At 39.9% G+C, this 21145-nt stretch overlaps 1 long non-coding RNA gene across 1 annotated transcript in view; it reads left to right on the top strand.

The window, feature by feature from the left end:
- The window catches only part of LOC124719106, a 70768-nt gene extending 50368 nt beyond the window's left edge, over window positions 1–20400 (top strand). The window contains exon 3 of the long non-coding RNA XR_007005985.1: window positions 20115–20400. This is a non-coding gene — a long non-coding RNA (uncharacterized LOC124719106). The remainder of the gene's footprint in view (window positions 1–20114) is intronic.
- Window positions 20401–21145: the final 745 nt, after the last annotated feature.

Genomic DNA, 21145 nt, shown 5'->3' with positions numbered 1-21145 from the left:
TGATGCTGGTTCTCTAAATTTTCTCAATAGTGTTTCTCAAAAAGAATATCACCTTCCCTCCAGGGATTCCCATTTGAGTTCCCAAAACATCTCCTTAACACTTGTTAGTTGTTTGAATCTACCAGTAACAAATCTAGCAGCCCGCCTCAGAATTGCTTCGATGTCCTCCTCCAATCTGACCTGGTATGGATCCCAAAAACTCGAACAACACTCAAGAATAGTTTGCACCAGCATCATATACGTGGCCTCCTTTAAAGGTGAACCACTTTTTCCCAAAATTCTCCCAATAGACCAAAGTTGACCATTCACCTTCTGTACCATACTTCTCACATGCTCGTTCCATTTCATATCGCTTTGCAACATTATGCCCAGACTTTTAAATGAATTGACTGTTTCGAAAAGGACACTAATTATACTGTAAGCAAACATCACAGATTTATTCTTCCTACTCAATCACATTAAGTACATTTCAGTATAACACTGATGCTGCCTTCTCACTTGCTCCATGACAACTGTCATGTGCTGATGAGAGGAGCTGGCAACATTGTTGCAGCTCTGAGCTGGTGCACACTTGATAACCAACTATTTACACAGCCTGCTGTAACTAGATGGATCTTGCTGTGGAACTCAGGTGAGGTCAACTACCCACTGCAACCAGCGCACCACTTCCCATTGTTGATCATCCACAACTGAAACCGTAGTCTACATAGCAGTGTTGAGTCAAAATTACGTCAAGACACAAAAGAATCATAGACATAAGCTGTCAATAGACACTGATTTATATCAGTGGGGTGAGTTGAAAATTTGTGCCATACTGGGACTTTAACGTGGGTCTTTCGCTTATTAGGCAGATGTGCTGACCACTATGCCATCCAGACAAAGTGGTCACTGAAACAGCAAGGACTATCCTAGCACACCTAACACAACTTGCCCCAGTGATATAAATCACTGCCCACTGGGTGCCAAAGTCTTGAATTCCTTTGTGTCCAGATTCATAGTGACCGCAGAATCAAAATGGTGTCTTTTCTTTTGGACATGTCCATGTAATTTTGGTCATCATTGTGTCCAGATGATGTAGTGTTCAGCACATCTGCCTAGTAAGCAGGAGACACAGGTTCGAATTCTGGACTGGCACAAATTTCAACTTGCCCCATTGATATAAATGTCTTTAATTCCTTTGTGTCTCGATTTATAGTGGCTGCAGGATCAAAGTGGTGTCGGTTCTTTAGGTCATGTCCAAAAGAACAGACACCACTGATATCAAAATTATATTATTCATTCACCATCACCTGCAACATTAAGAAATGGAGCCTATGTTGCATTGTCAAATCAGAATTTTGCAATACATTCACCCCCATCCACACTATGAAGATGTCTTGCTGCATAGCAGTGTGTCAAGTAAACATTTTTAATACATCAACCAACCACAAGAATACCTTGAATCAACTTTGCAGTGGAAAAAGGAAAAGATTATTGAAAACTTGGGTCTCAAATTCTATTTGTAACATTAGATACATCAGTCATAGTCAGTTTCAAATGAAAATCAAATTACTAATAATCTTTTGTGATGCCTTGTATGAATGATTAATGAAAAGGGATCAACTAGGCTAACTACTCTTGGCATTTGTTTATATGAATAATTGGAATTTGTTTAAGCATGTCAGTCAGAGTAATAGTAAGATACGATACTAATCTACCTGCATAAAATCGTATAGGGTTCTTTCTTGCAGCTATTTCCTGAGTTCTCATTGATGTAAACAAGTAGGATAGTTCTCACATTTGATGTTATATCCTGTAATATAAAATTAACATTCTGATAGTCTTCCAACAAACAAAATGTTGCACAAGTGTGATTGAAGCCTTGAAATGTATTCACTTTGTAGAATATTTCAAGCCCTTTTAGGGGACAATGAGATGTTTCGTGCTGGCAACCTTTCCTTCTTCAATTACATATATAAAAATTTTTGTTCAGGTCAACATTACAAAACAGACGTCCTATGAAAAATACCAGTGACCTGTGTTTCAAATCAGAATTTTCTAGTCACTCTGAGACCAGCACCATTCTTTTGGTAAAACAAGAAAATGTAAATAGACTTTCACTGTTTTGTGAGTGATAGCTAACTTCTCTCTTGTATTCCACCTTCTGTGCTGCAGAGTTGAGTTATTCTGTAAGTTTCTCTCTGTGTACATATTTTTTGCTGGCTTTAAGTACATAAGATTAAACTTGCATATGTAGCACATACTATTGTCATCATTTAAAGAATATTTACCTTTTGTCAAATTGTGGCACGTGTATGTATTTATTCACAATTTTTTGGAATATTCAAAAGCTGGAACAGTGAAGTCAGTAACAAACTGTTGGGAGGCATAATTACTGAACATGTATCATGTTCATTTGTCTTTCAACAAAATACAGAGTGGCCCTGGGATGGATAGCCAGTTATTTAAAATAGCTTGCAGTAATTTTTGTGCAAGCTGTGATGAGAATAATTTGGTCATTGGTCTACATACAAGGATGTTATCAATCTTCATTACTAGTGTCACAGGCCTTTGTATACTATTTTAATTTTTTGGTGGTAGAAAACAGGTCTAGCATTCTCATACAGCACTTTATGCTGGGCATAAAGGTGTGATAAAAAAGTAATGGGAATTTTTGGTTTTCTTAAGGAATCTGTAATCATCATCAACTACTTTTTCCCGTTTGGAGTAATCCCCCTCAGATTTAATACAATTTTGCCAGCATTTTTCCCATGTTGGAAGTACTTCTGGAACCCATTTTTCGTTATAGTGTTTAGCTCCTTCAGCAATTCTGTTTCTCATCGGTGGTGGCAAAGTGACGTCCTTTCGTAGTTCTCTTCAGCCCCAGGAATAGAAAGAAATCACGGGGGCCATGTCCAGTGAATATGGTAGCTGAGACAACAGAATAGTTTATTTGGTGGCAAAAATCATGGACAGGCATTGAGAGGTGAGAGGGAGCATTATTGTAATGCAGTTTCCACAACTGATTTTTCCACAATTCTGGTCATTTTCTTAGGTTGCTACACACAAATGGTGCATATGTTTTTGGTAGTATTCCTTATTGAGCATACAACCATCAGGCAGGTGATGCACTATCCCACTGTGGTCTAAGAAAATGGTGAGAACCGCCTTCACATGTGATCAAACTTGTCATCTCTCTTCTTTTTTGTCTTGGCTCTCCAGGCAGTTTTCATTGGGATGATTGGACCTTGGTTTTGATTCATACCCATGTTTCATTAACTGTGATAACCTCCTTTAGAAGTTGTGGTTAATTGTTGATTTAATTCAGCAATTCTGGAGGGATGTCTGTGTGACCTTGTGTTTGGTCAGAATTCAACAATTTCAGAACAGACTTTGCTGCTGCCTCTTTCACACTCAAAACATTCGAGAAAATTGCTTGACATGAGCCAGAGGATATGCTGAAATCATAAGCAAGGTCTTTGGTGATGATTTAGCGATTTTCCAAAATCATTTTCTTTACTTCTTCCACATTTTCATGTCCAGAGCAGTCATCGTTTTCAATGTCTTGTCGGCCCTCTTTGAAACGTTTATACTACTTGTAAAATTTGGCTTGCTCATAGTAGAATTGCCAAAATCCACAGTCAACATTTTGAATCCAGTGCTGTACTTCATTCTATTCTATTTTTCATGGAAAATTTAGTGCAAATTCTTTGATTCATCTTTTTTGATACTAAAAATTATAGATTTTTAACATACATGCAACATTTTCGATGTTAACAATAAACTAAATATTCAAAATAACTAGAAATGTAGACATATACCAGGAACATGGATACCAAAAGAAAAAAAGAAATTGAAAATAATACGTATACAGCTTACGAAGCTAATTTCTTGTTACTTCTTGATCACACTTAATAAGAACTTTTTTAAAAGCACGAATTCCGTGCAATTGTAGAATCACTTACAGTCTTCAGATGAAGTGTTGCCCTCTTGTGGTGATTGTTGTCTGGATCTATTACATACATGTCATTTAATTTAATTTGATTGAATCGCTTGTCTCAAAAATTTCACAACTTCAGAGAAAGGGGAGGAAGGAAACCCTTCACTGAGTAAAGTAATTTAATCTTTTGTTAGAAATGTAAAGGTACAGTGTCTCTACGTGTTCAGATCATTCATAAAATCATAATCCAGTATTTATTTGTTCATCCATGGATCATCTCCAATGCTATAGGATACAGTGAAAATAGATAGAGCAAATATCATACTATCTATCTATAATATATATGTCTGCTTGTGTCTGTATATCTGTGGATGGATATGTGTGTGTGCGCGCGAGTGTATACCCGTCCTTTTTTTCCCCCCTAAGGTAAGTCTTTCCGCTCCCGGGATTGGAATGGCTCCTTACCCTCTCCCTTAAAACCCACTTCCTTTCGTCTTCCCCTCTCCTTCCCTCTTTCCTGATGAGCCAACAGTTTGTTTCGAAAGCTTGAATTTTGTGTGTATGTGTGTGTTTGTTTTTCTATCGACCTGCCAGCGCTTTCGTATGGTAAGTCACATCATCTTTGTTTTTAAATACATTTTTCCCGCGTGGAATGTTTCCCTATATATATATATATAAAGATGATGTGACATGTGACTTACCATACGAAAGCGCTGGCAGGTCGAAACAAACACATACATACACACAAAATTGTAGCTTTCGCAACCAATGGTTGCTTCGTCAGGAAAGAGGGAAGGAGAGAGAAAGATGAAAGGTAAAAGGATGTGGGTTTTAAGGGAGAGGGTAAGGAGTCATTCCAATCCCAGGAGCGGAAAGACTTACCTTAGGGGGGGGAAAAAAAAGACAGGTATACACTCGCGCGCGCGCACACACACATATCCATCTGTGTGTGTGTGTGTGTGTGTGTGTGTGTGTGTGTGTGTGCGCGCGCGCGCGCGCGCGCCTTCAGCCCCACTCCCAGATTGAACCAAACAGCCCTCGTCAAAGATTTACTGTCCTACTCTCGTACTCTCTGCTGGAAATATCACTTTGCCACGAAGAAAAATGATCCTGACCCTACTCCTAATGATCCAACTCCCCAGGACACTATCCAAATTGAACCCTGCCTGGAACAGTTCCGTCCTCCGTCGCAGCGGGACCCACCTCCTCTTCCTCAAAATCACCCTCTCCAAACCTTCCAGGAATTTCTGACTTCCAGCCTTGCATCTCAATCCTTCTTAAAAAACCTTAATCCTACTCCCAACATCACCACTGCTGAAGCCCAGGCTATCCGTGATCTGAAGGCTGACCGATCCATCGTCATTCTTCCGGCGGACAAGGGTTCCACGACCGTGGTACTTGATCGTCGGGAGTATGTGGCTGAGGGACTGCGTCAGCTTTCAGACAACACTACATACAAAGTTTGCCAAGGTAATCTCATTCCTGATGTCCAGGCGGAGCTTCAAGGAATCCTCAGAACCTTAGGCCCCCTACAAAACCTTTCACCTGACCATCAACCTCCTGACCCCACCGACACCCCGCACCCCTACCTTCTACCTACTTCCTAAAATTCACAAACCCAATCAACCCGGCCACCCCATTGTAGCTTGTTACCAAGCCCCCACAGAACATATCTCTGCCTACGTAAATCAACACCTTCAACCCATTACATGCAGTCTCCCATCCTTCAAAGACACCAACCACTTTTTCGAACGCCTGGAATCCTTACCCAATCTGTTACCCCCAGAAACCATTCTTGTAACCATTGATGCCACTTCCTTACACACAAATATTCCGCACGTCCAGGGCCTCCCTGCGATGGAGCACTTCCTTTCACGCCAATCACCTGCCACCCTACCTAAAACCTGTTTCCTCATTACCTCAGCCAGCTTCATCCTGACCCACAACTTCTTCACTTTTGAAGGCCAGACATACCAACAATTAAAGGGAACAGCCATGGGTACCAGGATGGCCCCCTCGTATGCCAACCTATTCATGGGTCGCCTAGAGACCACCTTCTTGGTTACCCAGGCCTGCCAACCCAAAGTTTGGTACAGATTTATTGATGACATCTTCATGATCTGGACTTACAGTGAAGAAGAACTCCAGAATTTCCTCTCCAACCTCAACTCCTTTGGTTCCATCAAATTCACCTGGTCCTACTCCAAATCATACGCCACTTTCCTTGACCTTGACCTCCATCTGTCCAATGGCCAGCTTCACACATCCGTCCACATCAAACCCACCAACAAGCAACAGTACCTCCATTATGACAGCTGCCACCCATTCCACATCAAACGTTCCCTTCCCTACAGCCTAGGTCTTCGTGGCAAAAGAATCTGCTCCAGTCCGGAATCCCTGAACCATTTCACCAACAACCTGACAACAGCTTTCGCATCCCGTAACTACCCTCCCGACCTGGTACGGAAACAAATTACCAGAGCCACTTCCTCATGCCCTCAAACCCAGAACCTCCCACAGAACCACCACAAAAGTGCCCCACTTGTGACAGGATGTTTTCCGGGACTGGACCAGACTCTGAATGTGGCTCTCCAGCAGGGATGCGACTACCTCAAATCCTGCCCTGAAATGAGATCCATCCTTCATGAAATCCTCCCCACTCCACCAAGAGTGTCTTTCCGTCATCCACCTAACCTTCGTAACCTGTTAGTTCATCCCTATGAAATCCCCAAACCACCTTCCCTACCCTCTGGCTCCTATCCTTGTAACTGCCCCCTGTGTAAAACCTGTCCCATGCACCCTCCCACCACCACCTACTCCAGTCCTGTAACCCGGAAGGTGTACACGATCAAAGGCAGAGCCACGTGTGAAAGCACCCACGTGATTTACCAACTGACTTGCCTACACTGTGATGCATTCTGTGTGGGAATGACCACCAACAAACTGTCCATTCGCATGAATGGACACAGGCAGACAGTGTTTGTTGGTAATGAGGATCACCCTGTGGCTAAACATGCCTTGGTGCACGGCCAGCACACCTTGGCACAGTGTTACACTGTCCGGGTTATCTGGATACTTCCCACCAACACCAACCTATCCGAACTCCGGAGATGGGAACTTGCTCTTCAATATATCCTCTCTTCCCGTTACCCACCAGGCCTCAATCTCCGCTAATTTCAAGTTGCTGCCACTCATACCTCACCTGTCATTCAACAACATCTTTGCCTCTGCACTTCCGCCTCTACTGATGTCTCTGCCCAAACTCTTTGTCTTTAAATATGTCTACTTGTGTCTGTATATGTGTGGATGGATGTGTGTGTGTGTGTGTGTGTGTGTACACCCGTCCTTTTTTCCCCCTAAGGTAAGTCTTTCCGCTCCCGGGATTGGAATGACTCCTTACCCTCTCCCTTAAAACCCTTTCGTCTTTCCCTCTCCTTCCCTCTTTCCTGATGAGGCAACAGTTTGTTGCGAAAGCTTGAATTTTGTGTGTATGTTTGTGTTTGTGTGTGTATCGACCTGCCAGTGCTTTCGTTTGGTAAGTCACGTTATCTTTGTTAACTTGATGAAGGGACCATCTGGCACTTTCCTGTTACCAACCTCCAGAATATAAGGTCAGTGTCAAAACAACTGCACTGCCTTCTAAAGTTGGTCCCTATTATACATTATTCTTTTGATCACACAGTTTTTTCCAGCAAACATAAACATAGTTCTGCACTGCTTCACTGCATGCACTATTGATGTATGCTGGACTGTGGAGATGATGCTGTGTCCTTTGTAGTCTGTTCAATCTATTCAGGAAACTGGCCATAGGACCATACTCTTGCTATGCTCTCTCAAAGGGACCTCCATTCCCTTCCTTCAGCCCTAATGAACAACTGAGTTAGGCACCACCGTGATGAGTGAGACGTTCAGCTCAGGAGAATGAAGAGACATTGCTGCTGTATGCTGTAGATCTTGGCAAATGATTCTCTTCTAGAAGCACTACATTGTGATCATGTATTGTAATGGGACATGACATTGTAGTTGTCCCTTTCCTTTATTAATTACTGCTCCATGTTATCTAAGTAATCTTTAATTTTTTGAATGATTTGTGGTGCCTTCAGCTGCCAATCTCTTCATTAGTACATCAAATAAGGAGAATGGCAGCTGAAGGCATGAGTCTATTTTGACATACATTTACAAAGAAAAATAATCAAAAACTAAATGAACATTTTCTGTCAGGGATAGGGTCTGCAATGAAGTTCATATAATCCTTAATCATGCTGTGTGCATTACTTGCTAAGTATGTCCTTGCTACCTTGTTAAATAGACATATATATTAGTAGACTTTGTCATGTCGTTGGGCAATTTATAATATCGTTTCATCCCCTAATAGAAAATTTTCATTTAGTTTTTTGTTTTTTCCTTTGTGAATGTATGTCGAAATACTCTTATTCCATGATTATGTACAGAACTTGTTAGTAAAATATTTACTAATGTTTATTCTGATGTGCAGAACAAATTGGCAGATGACTAGTAGGTGTAGTAAACTTACTAAATTTATCAATATTTCTTTGACGAGCTCAGCTACTACTTTTATCTGTTGTTGTTATAGTCCTTTTTGGTATTTTTGAGAATTATCCATATTGTGTGTTTTGATTGTCAGAAGTGTGTCCTAGGGCTAAGAATTGACAATAGGTAGGAGCAGTACGTCACCATAAAATGTTTGTAACAAACTGCTGACAGAACTCTTAAGAGCATACCAACCTGATCACATTATTTTTGCTAATATCTATGTATATTCTTTCCATGTTACTTGAAAGTTGATATTGTTGTGATCTTCAGTCTTGAGTGGTTTGATGCAGCTCTCCATGCTACTCTATCCTGTGCAAGCTTCATCTCCCAGTACCTACTGCAACCTACATCCTTCTGAATCTGCTTAGTGTATTCATCTCTTAGTCTTCCTTTAAGATTTTTACCCTCCACACTGCCCTCCAATACTAAACTGGTGATCCCTTGATGCTTCAGAACATGTCCTACCAACCGATCCCTTCTTCTAGTCAAGTTATGCCACAAACTTCTCTTCTCCCCAATCCTATTCAGTACTTCCTCATTAGTTATGTGATATACCCATCTAATCTTCAGCATTCTTTTGTAGCACCACATTTCGAAAGCTTCTATTCTCTTCTTGTCCAAACTATTTATTGTCTGTTTCACTTCCATACATGGCTACACTCCATACAAATACTTTCAGAAACGACTTCCTGACACTTAAATCTATACTTGATGTTAACAAATTTCTCTTCTTCAGAAAGGCTTTCCTTGCCATTGCCAGTCTACATTTTATATCCTCTCTACTTCGACCATCATCAGTTATTTTGCTCCCCAAATAGCAAAACTCCTTTACTACTTTAAGTGTCTCATTTCCTTATCTAATTCCCTCAGCATCACCCGAGTTTACTCTACTACATTCCATTATCCTCTTTTTGCTTTTGTTGATGTTCATCTTATATCCTCCTTTCAAGACACTGTCCATTCCGTTCAACTCCTCTTCCAGGTCCTTTGCTGTCTCTGACAGAATTACAATGTCATCGGCGAACCACAAAGTTTTTATTTCTTCTCCATGGATTTTAATTCCTACTCCGAACTTTTCTTTTGTTTCCTTCACTGCTTGCTCAATATACAGATTGAATAACATCGGGGACAGGCTACAACCCTGTCTCACTCCCTTCCCAACCACTGCTTCCCTTTCATGCCCCTCGACTCATAACTGCCATCTGGTTCCTGTACAAATTGTACATAGCCATTCGCCCCCTATATTTTACTCCTGCTACCTTCAGAATTTGAAAGAGAGTATTCCAGTCAATATTGTCAAAAGCATTTCTCTAAGTCTACAAATGCTAGGGACGTAGGTTTGCCTTTCCTTAATCTAGCTTCTAAGATAAGTCGTAGGGCCAGTATTGCCTCATGTGTTCCAATATTTATACGGAATCCAAACTGATCTTCCCCGAGGTCGGCTTCTAGTTTTTCCATTCGTCTGTAAAGAATTCGTGTTAGTATTTTGCAGCCGTGACTTATTAAACTGATAGTTCAGTAATTTTCATATCTGTCAACACCTGCTTTCTTTGGGATTGGAATTATTATATTCTTCTTAGTCTGAGGGTATTTCGCCTGTCTCATACATCTTGCTCACCAGATGGTAGAGTTTTGTCAGTACTGGCTCTCCCAAGGCTATCAGTAGTTCTAATTGAATGTTCTGTACTCCCGGAGCTTCGTTGCGATTCAGGTCTTTCAGTGCTCTGTCAAACTCTTCACGCATTATCATATCTCCCATTTCATCTACATTCTATTCCATTTCCATAATACTGTCTTCAAGAACATCGCCCTTGTATAGACCCTCTATATATTCCTTCCACCTTTCTGCTTTCCCTTCTTTGCTTAGAACTGGGTTTCCATCTGAGCTCTTGATATTCATGCAAGTTGTTCTCTTTCCTCCAAAGGTCTCTTTAATTTTCCTGTAGGCAGTACCTATCTTTCCCCTAGTGAGATAAATATCTACATCCTTAAATTTGTCCTCTAACCATCCCAGCTTAGCCTTTCTGCACTTCCTGTCGATATCATTTTTGAGATGTTTGTATTCCTTTTTGCCTGCTTCGTTCACTGCATTTTTATGTTTTCTCCTTTCATCAATTAAATTCAGTATTTCTTCTGTTACCCAAGGATTTCTACTAGCACTCATGTTTTTACCTACTACTTGACCCTCTGCTGCCTTCACCACTTCATCCCTCAAAGCTACCCATTCTTCTTCTACTGTATTTCTTTCCCCCATTCTTGTCAATTGTTCCCTTATGCTGTCCCTGAAACTCTGTACAACCTCTGGTTCTTTCAGTTTATCCAGGTCCCATCTCCTTAAATTCCCACCTTTTTGCAGTTTCTTCAGTTTTAATCTACAGTTCATAACCAATAGATTGTGGTCAGTCCACATCTGCCCCTGGAAATGTCTTACAATTTAAAACCTGGTTCCGAAATCTGTGTTACCATTATATAATCTATCTGAAACCTGTCAGTATCTCCAGGCTTCTTCCATGTATTCAATCTTCTTTTATGATTCTTGAACCAAGTGTTAGCTTGTTTTGGAGGATCATGCATTCAAGTAGAGGACTCACTAAACTTTGAAATCAAACTTTTAATTGCTTGAATGAAGAGCTATTATTTGAAAGCTGCTGAACTGAAGTTCTGGAGTACGGCATAGTAATTACTAGAATCTATCATATCTCTGACTAGTCAGCTACACGTTCATTTCTAGACAAATTTGAAACCTTGCTGAGTGGGTTGCAGGTAGAAAGTTAAGTAACATATGAGTAAGAGCTGATGACAGGTTGGCAAAGTATCTGTAGAACTTGCTATCTACAAGTGGCCTAATATTAAACTTTAGCAAGTACACTAGAGTGACAGTATCTTCTGTAACATGTATAGATAATATAGTGAGCAGTATGAACTATGGTGCTAGAGAAAAGTTCATGTTGTGCTTAAGGATATCTGACCATTCAACTATTTTTATGTCATTGCCAAATGCAGTTAAAACTGTAACAGTGAAACAAGTCAGGAATTTCGGTCAAAGAAATGCGAATACATCTGTCTCAAGACTAAATGCAACTTCCTGGTCATTCAGCAACCAGTGATCAGTAAACACAAACTACACTGCTTTTTTATAAGAATTCACGAGTATCTTCAATGAATTTTACCCTTTATAACAGCACATGACAAAAACTGTAAACACTCTTAGATAGCTGAAGGCATCAGGGCTTCTTGTATTAGAAAGAGGAAACTGCAGATGGAAGCAAAGAACAACTGTGATGCAGAGTTTGTGAGCAAAAGTTTCCTATCTCTTTTGTCTCCTCCTTTTGTAAATAGGTCAAACTTCTGCATATTTCTGCCTGTCCAGAAAGCAGCCCTCATCAAATGATTGAGTTGTTATGTGACAGAGTTGGGGTGCAATATTATCACATTTTGGCTTTGTTATTTTTGCTGGAATGTCATCCCATCGCACAGACTTTAGGTTTTTTAGGAATTTTTAATGTTGACCACATCATAGCAGGATACATAAGAAATTTGAATTGTCCTGAACTGAATTACATAATATTGGGATGCGTGTGTGTTGGAGGGAGATCACCAGTTTTGTTTGAAGCTATAAAATAAATGATGAATTCTTCACATGTATATCAGAGTTTATTTCAAATTTAGGATTAAAACTTTTTGATTTTCCAATACCTCTTTCTGTCTTAATCTGCCCTACAGCTTTTGATTTATTTGACATATATTTACTGTTTGTCTTTTGTTTTGCCTGTTTGACTATTCTGCCAAATATTCTTCGGTTTTGTTTACATACCTCACAAACTCTGCATCACAGTTGTTCTTTGCTTCCATCTGCAGTTTCCTCTTTCTAATACAAGAAGCCCTGATGCCTTCAGCTATCTGAGAGTGTTTACAGTTTTTGTCATGTGCTGTTATAAAGGGTAAAAATTCATTGAAGATACTCGTGAATTCTTATAAAAAAGCAGTGTAGTTTGTGTTTACTGATCACTGGTTGCTGAATGACCAGGAAGTTGCATTTTAGTCTTAAGACAGATGTATTCGCATTTCTTTGACCGAAATTCCTGACTTGTTTCACTGTTACAGTTTTAACTGCATTTGGCAATGACATAAAAATAGTTGAATGGTCAGATATCCTTAAGCACAACATGAACTTTCTCTAGTGCCATAGTTCATACTGCTCACTATATTATCTATACATGTTACAGAAGATACTGTCACTCTAGTGTACTTGCTAAAGTTTAATATTAGGCCACTTGTAGATAGCAAGTTCTACAGAGACTTTGCCAACCTGTCATCAGCTCTTACTCCTATGTTACTTAACTTTCTACCTGCAACCCGCTCAGCAAGGTTTCAAATTTGTCTAGAAATGAACGTGTAGCTGACTAGTCAGAGATATGATAGATTCTAATAATTACTATGCCGTACTCCAGAACTTCAGTTCAGCAGCTTTCAAATAATAGCTCTTCATTCAAGCAATTAAAAGTTTGATTTCAAAGTTTAGTGAGTCCTCTACTTGAATGCATGATCCTCCAAAACTGTTCTCCCCCCCCCCCCCCCCTCCCCTGAAAAGCTCATTGCTAAATTATAACCTGAAAGTGAATATAATTTATCAAGTTTGTATTTCAACTTTTAAGATTTCATCTTTCTTACTGATGGACTGCCTCAAACAGTGTGTCATTTAATTATTCATTAAATGTGGCACCTGCATAGGTGCCCTTCCTGTTCTTTTGTTTCTTGTGAACCAAAATCCAAGGGAATTGTTTCACTCACTTTCCGTGAGAGCACCCAGCACAGTAAGACTTATCTCTACTTTCATTGACGGGAGAGATCTCTTCTAGAGCATTACTTATGTTCGAAGCTAGCATCTTTTTACCATATTAGTTTGGGTGTATTCTATTGTGTGTGAAACAGTTTCTTTCATAGTAGTAATGTCTGTCACCATAACATTCACAAACTTGGTGCAGTATCTTGACAGCTTCAAATTAGTCGGTGTTACTTCTGTTTTAACGCATGACCAGTCTGGTAGGTCATACCTTAGTGGCCAACTTGTTAAGATTACATTGGTGAAATCCGAGAACCACAGTACTGTAAACAGCTTCTTAATAAAGGCACTGACTTCATATTTCTGTAGATGTTATTAGAACCCCCTATGAAGACAACACAATCAGTCCTTGGGAGATCAGAACATTCTTTGTTAATACTCATCGTTATACTGTCAAAATTTGCTCTGTTTTTTGAAGCCAGAAACTTGAACACTATCATTCATTGTTCATCAATAATTTAAGAATTTTGTGTGCATGACTATTGCCAAATAGTATAACTTTCTTCTTCTGTAACCATTTTTCCACTGCGGAGCTGTTGTTAGATGTAAATTTCGTGTATGCCTTTGAAAAAAACCATTATTACACGAAGCTGAGATGTCCACACTTTCCTGGTATTTACGGCTGTCTTCTTTTGATCAAGTATACTTTGTGAGGTGAATCAACATGTCTGTCTTGTTTACATTACATTCTTTGCTATGATCATCTAGTGATGGAGAGTGGTGTATTTTCTCTTCCCTAAATACACTCTTATTTTCCAGAGCAGTATACTTTTTGTTTAGAGTAAACATATCACTTTGAAGTGCTCCTTTCTTCTGATTGTTTCTAAATTAGCATTCATATGCATCAGAAACGCACATAAGAGAGGACAGTAAATGATCGTCAGTTACAAATTTTATGCTTACTTTGGAACATTTCTCATGAAACCAGTGTTGACAATTAATTATTGATAATGTTTTTCATTGGATAGATAAAAAATCTACTCACAAAGTGGCAGCAGAGAACACATGTAAGACTGTTGTGCTTGGTAAGCTTTCAGAGCCAGTGGCTACTTCTTCAGGCAGAAGTTTTAAGGGGAAAGGTGAAGGAAAAGGACTGTTGAGGTCTACGAAAAGGGGTAGATTTTGGGAAAGTCATCCAGAACCATGGGTCAGGGGAGACTTAACGTATGGGATGAGAAAGAAAGACAGATTGTTGGGAACTGCATCGGACAAGATATGAAAAATCAGAGAGCTTACAGGTGGAAGATAGGGTGGTATGGAAGACAGAGATTACTACTAAAACATCGTACATGAGTTAATAAGAGTGAGAAGGTAAGTGCATTGTATGTAATGGAAGTGGGATGGGGCAGTGAAGAATAGATGGGAAAGACAGTGAAAGATGTAGAAAACTAAAACGGAGTGAAGTAAAGAGTAATTAGTGAAGAGAAGCTGAGGCAGAAGAAATTAACGTAAATTAAGGCCAGGTAGGTGGTGAGAACCAGGGACATGCTGTAGTGCTAGTTCCCACCTGCAGAGTTCTGAGGAACTGGCATCTGGGGAAGAATCCATATGGCACATGTGGTGAAACAGGTGTAGAGGTTACGAATGTCATGTTGTAGGGCATGCTCTGCAACAGGATATTGTGAGTTGCCTGTATATACCCTCTACCTATGCCCATTCATCCTAATTGATAATTTGGTAGTAGTCATGCCAATGTAGAAGGCTGAACAGTGTTTACGTAATAGCTGGTATATGCGTTGTTTTCCATGTGGCTCTCCCTTTGATAGAATATGTTTTGCCTGGTACAGGGCTATTATAGGTTGTGGTTGGATGGTGCATATGGCAAGGTTTGCAGTGGGGACGGTCACAGGGGTAGGAGCCATAGGGTAGGGGAATGGGTCCATAAGGAGCACAGGGTCTGACAAGAATATTGCAGAGATTGGGAGGGCAACAGAAAGCTATTGCAGGTGTGATGGGCAAAATTTCAGAAAGAATGCGTCTCATTTCAGGGTAAGGTTTTAGGAAATCATGGCCGGGTCAAAGTAGTTGATTAACACATTCCAGACCAGGATAATACTGAGTTATCAATGGCATGCTCTGAAGCTGTTTTGTGGAGGTATCAGCAGTACCAGGACCGGAAGAGATGGCCCAGAAAATCTGCTTTTTAACTAGGCTGGTGGGGTAATTGGGTGTGAAAGCTGAGGTGAGAATGGTGGTGTATTGCTGTAGAGTGTCTGGATCCGAACAAATACGTTTGCCTCGGATGCCAATGCTGTAAGGGAGGGGAACATTTGACATGTGAAGGATGGCAGCTGTCAAAATGTAAATGCTGTTGCTTGTTGGTAGGTTTAATGTGGAGGGAAGTGTGTAGCTGGCCTTCGGGGTGGATGAGATCACCATCAAGAAAAGTGGCATGGGATTCGGAATAGTACCATGTGAAATTTAATTGGGAGAAGGTATTAAGAGATTCCAGGAATTTTAGTAGGTCAGCCTCACCATGCATCCATATGGTAAGATGCCATCAATGTATCCAAACCAAACCAGGGGCTGAAGACATATGGATCCCGGGAAAGCCCCTTGCAAGTGACCCATGAAAAGGTTGGTGTAGGAAGGTGCCATTCTGGTTCCCATGGCTGTACTCTTAATCTGTTCATGTGTCTGCCCCTCAAAGGTGAAGTAGCTGTTGGTTTACATGGTCTGTCTACTGCAAGAAATTTCTCTTGTCAGAGCCCACCTAATCCCTAACCTATGACATCCTTCCTACTCACCTTATTCAACTTTACTTACCAAAAACTATTTCACATTTGAGGGGCAGATACACGAACAGATCAGGGGTACGGCCATGGAAACCAGGATGGCACCTGCCTATGCCAACCTTTCCATGGGTCGCTTGCAAGGAGCTTTCCTGGGACCCGTAAGTCTTTAGTCCTGGTTTGGTTTAGATACATTGATGTCTTTACTGTATGGACTCATGGTGAGGCTGACCTGCTAAAATTCCTGGGATCTCTGAAACCCTTTGCCCAATTAAATTTCACATGGTCCTGTTCTGAATCCCATGCCACTTCCCTTGATGTTGAACTCGTCCTCACCGAAGGACAGCTGCACACTGCTGTCCACAATAAACCTACCAACAAACAACAACACTTACATTTTGAAAGTGCCATCCTTTACATGTCAAGCATTCCCTCCCATGTAGCCTTGGCATCAGAGGCCCACATGCTTGTTCAGATGCAGACTCTTTACAGCAATACACCACCATTCGCACCTCAGCTTTCACTGCAAGTAATTACCCTGCCAGCCTAGTTAAGTAGCAGATTTCCCAGGCCATCACATCCAATCCTGGTATTGATTCCTTCACAAAACTGCTTCGAAGCACACCATTGGTAACTCAGTAATATATTGGTCTGGAATGTGTTAATCAGCTACTTCAACAGGGCCATGATTTCATAAAATCATGCCCTGAAATGAGATCCATTCTGTCTGAAATTTTGCCCACTACACCTAGAATAGCTTTGTCGCCCTCCCAATCTCTGCAGTATTCTTGTCAGACCCTATGCTCCTTCTGCATCCATCTTCCTACCCTATGGCTCCTACCCCTGTGACTGTCCCCACTATAAGACTTGCCATATTCACCCTCCTACCACCATCTACAATAGACCTGTACCTGGCAAAGCATGTACTATTTAATGGAGAGTCAACTGTGAAATGACACGTAATATACCAGCCTTCCACAGCGCCATGACTACCACCAAATTATCAATTAGGATGAATGGGCATAGGCAGAGGGCATATACTGGCAACTCGCAATATCCTGTTGCAAAGCATCCCCTACAACATGACATTCGTAACCCCGGCACCTGTTTCACCACATGTCATCTGGATTCTTCCCCCAGTCACCAGTTTCCCAGAGCTCTGCAGGTGGGAAGTAGCACTACATGTCCTTGGTTCTCACCACCCACCTGGCCTCAATTTACATTAATTTCTTCAGTCTCAGCTTTTCTTCACTGTAACTAATCTTTGCTTCACTCCATTTTAGTTTTCTACATCTTTCATTGTCTTTCCCATCTATTTTTAACTGTTCCGTTATGTACAAAGCAGTTAGCTTCTCACTCTTATTAACTAACGCATGATGTTTCAGTAGTAATCTCTGCCTTGCATATTGCCCTCTCTTCCACCTTTAAGCTCTCAAGTTTTCAAATCTCGTCGAATGCAGTCCCCAATGGTCTCTTTCCTTCTCATATCATACAGTAAATCTCCCCGACTTGCAGTTCTGGACGACTTTTCCAAAGTCTACCCCTTTTTCTTCGACATCTCCAGTCCTTTTCCTTCAACCTGCTTCCTTCCCCTTCAAACCATCTGGATGAAGGAGCTGCTGGCTCTGAAAGCTCACCAATCACAACTGTTCTCTCTCTCTCTCTCTCTCTCTCTCTCTCTCTCTCTCTCTCTCTCTGTGTGTGTGTGTGTGTGTGTGTGTGTGTGTGTGTGTGTGTGTGTGTGTGTGTGTTTGTTTTTGCCTATCGAATTAAAAAAAACAGTTGCTACACTGGATGCATTTTAACACTTTCTTATCACAAATCTTGTAGTTGTTAGCACTTTAAAGTTCATTTTGACTGGATTTTTGGATCACCCTGAACACATCAAAATCAAAATGAATAAACCTAAGCAACTGAAGAACTATTATGAAACAAAGTTAATGGTTTTCACTTCACAGATTACTCATGCCAGTTACATTGAAGAATGGTATACCTTCAACTTTACTGTATTTTAATAGTATCAGCTTTAAAATCCAGAGGGAATGACACAGGATGATGATATTGATAATGAAACAGCATTGTGCTACTGTATTTTAAGTACTACAAGATGCTGCAGACTGTTGGATAAGTCTTAATTTTTAAACACCTTTTTAAAAAATTACATTCTCCTATTTATTAGATTGCAAAGCCAGACTATAAATTCTTAGTTTATGAAACTGAACTGACTATTAAAATGAGTGGAAACCATCATCTGAACTTAGGAAAGGTTCTTCTTCTCCCTCTTCATCATCGTTATCCTCTTCGTACATACGATCATCTTCACTGCCATAGATAGTGTTACTTATATCACACTTCTTGAAAGATTTAACATTGTCTACCCTCCGTCAAGATTACGACTGTTTCATCCATGTACACGCATTTAATTGTGGGTAGTCTTAAACCTCCCTTCAATGTGAATACATGTTGGGTTTCATGGATCATCCATTTGTTCCATTCCTCTCTCGTGCACACTTTAAATGATTTACTTACCATGTCATCAAGAGGTTGCAATTGTGATGCTGTTCTCCCAGAATAACAGCGAGCTCTGTATTTTTGTCTCATTTTTCTCTTTCACAGAATTTTTCAAATGACTACTAAACTAATACATCACAAGAAGAAAACTCTTATTCAATAAAGCACCTTTCCTTCTCTCCCACTCACTGTTACTCCATAATCTCATACCATCCTCATCCACCCTCCCTTGTCATGTACTGTTCTAACAAAAGTATTGTACTTTTACTGATAACACAAATCACTTTCAGTTAGAGTCCACTGGCACTGCAGATGACAATGCTGTGTTACAGGCTAGACAGTGTTCTGGGTTTGTGATGGTTGGGCAGGAAGTACAGTGTTAGCAAGCTTGTGAATCCACGCAACTTATGGTCATTGCGTCGGTGCACTGCTGCTGCCAGTTGACTCCAGTGTTCATAGATGGGTTTCCTGTGGCATTGAATATATGACCATTTTCAAGACTGGAGGTAATTTTAAATCTAACACTAGGCATTTTTATATTAATTTAGAGTATATATTCACCTGAATTAGAGGCAATTTTTCAAAGGAAAAATTGCTTATTATAGTCCCTACAGTATGGTACCTCTTTAATGGCAGACTAATTCATTCCATTCATTTACACTGCATTTATGAATCACAACATAAAAATGTTCAAAACAGAGATCTCTGGCACCAGGTACAGTGCACACTTTGCCTTGTTGATCAAAACATATTGCTGATGTCAGAATGGTATTGTACAAAGTTCTTCCTCATTCCATTGTATAGAACTTCACACTCGGGTATTAGGCACCTGCAGTGGGTGGACCAAGTGACAAGTGGCATGTGCACGTGTCTTTAAAAGCTGTCTGTTCAGGAGGTCATTGTTGAGTACCATCAGAATTATGGCCCAAATTTTTGCATGGGACCAATTGTTGGGACTGATGCCTTGCAAGTGTGCTCTCATATCTTTAAAATATGAGGTCAGGTTGGTGATGATCCCTAGTGAGAGGATTAGTGGGTTTCAGTGATGGTAAGCCCACATAGAACATGCCACATAAGTGAGAATGTTCTTTGTGTACTAGTGTTCCAGCTCACATGCTAGAGGGCTGTGAACTGGATAACAGTTATTCAGTAGCTGCATCACTCTCTGTATCCCATCAGAGAAAAATCTTCTAGCAGCAGAGGCACGGTGTGATGGCTTCGTATGCCCTCCTATTTCATGTGTTAAGATATATGCAAAATTCTTACTAATTTTCTTCTCAAAATTTTGATATGTAAGTTCCTACATTAAGCATATGTTGTGCCAATTACCAAAATTGCAGAAACAAATCCCCTCCACACACATTATTATTCTGATCATTCAGTTTGTTGTTCTGGTTGCAATGAGATAATTAGTTTCATTAAAAATGTTGGAATCAAAAGTTATTGCAATTACAAAATTTCATACGTTATGCATAGGGAGCATCTTATGAGCTTATATGTAAATTCAAAAGATGAAACTACTTTGAAACTGAAGAGTTCTTTTTTCTCTTTTCAGTGGGACCCATACCAGATAGGACTGAGAGAGTATATTGAACGTATACAGAGAAGGGCAGCACAATGGTTACAGGTTTGTTTAACCCATGGGAGTGTCTCACAAAGATACTGAAGGTACTGATGTGGAAGACTCGTCAAGATAGATGTAAACTCTACTGAGAAAGTCTACTGACGAAGTTTAAAGAAGCAGCTTTAAGGGGCGGATATAATAGAAAATGTAAACATTTATTTAAAAAATAATTTCAGCCACATTTATTATTGTACAAATATAAAATTTTGCATGTGTAAAGCAAGAGCTGTGTTTTAATGGAAAAATATAATAAAAATATGCAGGATTAATATTTTGCCAGAAATTTGACTTTTTAATTTGTTTTTTTTTTTTTTTTCATAAAAAAGCCATAACTCAAATTCTAATCATGCAATCAATCTGAAAATTTTATTGTTGTGTCCTGAGAAGGGCATGAGACCATTGACGTACAGTTATTAATGTATGGTACAAACTGTGTCATTAACAGTTTTTAATTTTGCAAATCCAAAATAAACTTTTTTCTACATACAGTCATTTAAAAATCAGAATATAATTGCAGGATCTCATACTTCTCAATTCCAGGGAGACAGCTACAAGTTGTGAACAGTTCTGGAAAATTTCACAACATTAGCACAATACTTTTTGAGAAAAGTCTTCTAATAATGTAAAACAAAGAAAATGAGGTTCAAAGACTCATACATCTAAAAGTAATAAGCTCACCTCGATTTTGAAATCCTCTATACTGATACTCATTCTCCAGGTTTCTCTTCTCTCCTCCTCAAATCTGCCTGGCCTGTATTTGCAAGTAAGACTCTGATCTGTTAACTTCCTTGACCTTGCTCTCGTCGATGGTGTAAAATGCTTTGGTTGTAAACACACCAGGATCTATACCAACTGTCCTCAACACTTCAATTCTGACATTATTTCCATTATTGTAACATAAAACTGCATTATAGACACCTATTTTGAGAACTTAAAAGTCCACAGAATGTACTTTCTGACCA

The sequence above is a fragment of the Schistocerca piceifrons genome, chromosome 10, assembly GCF_021461385.2.
Source record: "Schistocerca piceifrons isolate TAMUIC-IGC-003096 chromosome 10, iqSchPice1.1, whole genome shotgun sequence".
Lineage (NCBI taxonomy): Eukaryota > Metazoa > Arthropoda > Insecta > Orthoptera > Acrididae > Schistocerca > Schistocerca piceifrons.
The sequence above is the reverse complement of the archived record's forward strand: the minus strand, read 5'-3'. Positions and strand labels throughout refer to the sequence as shown.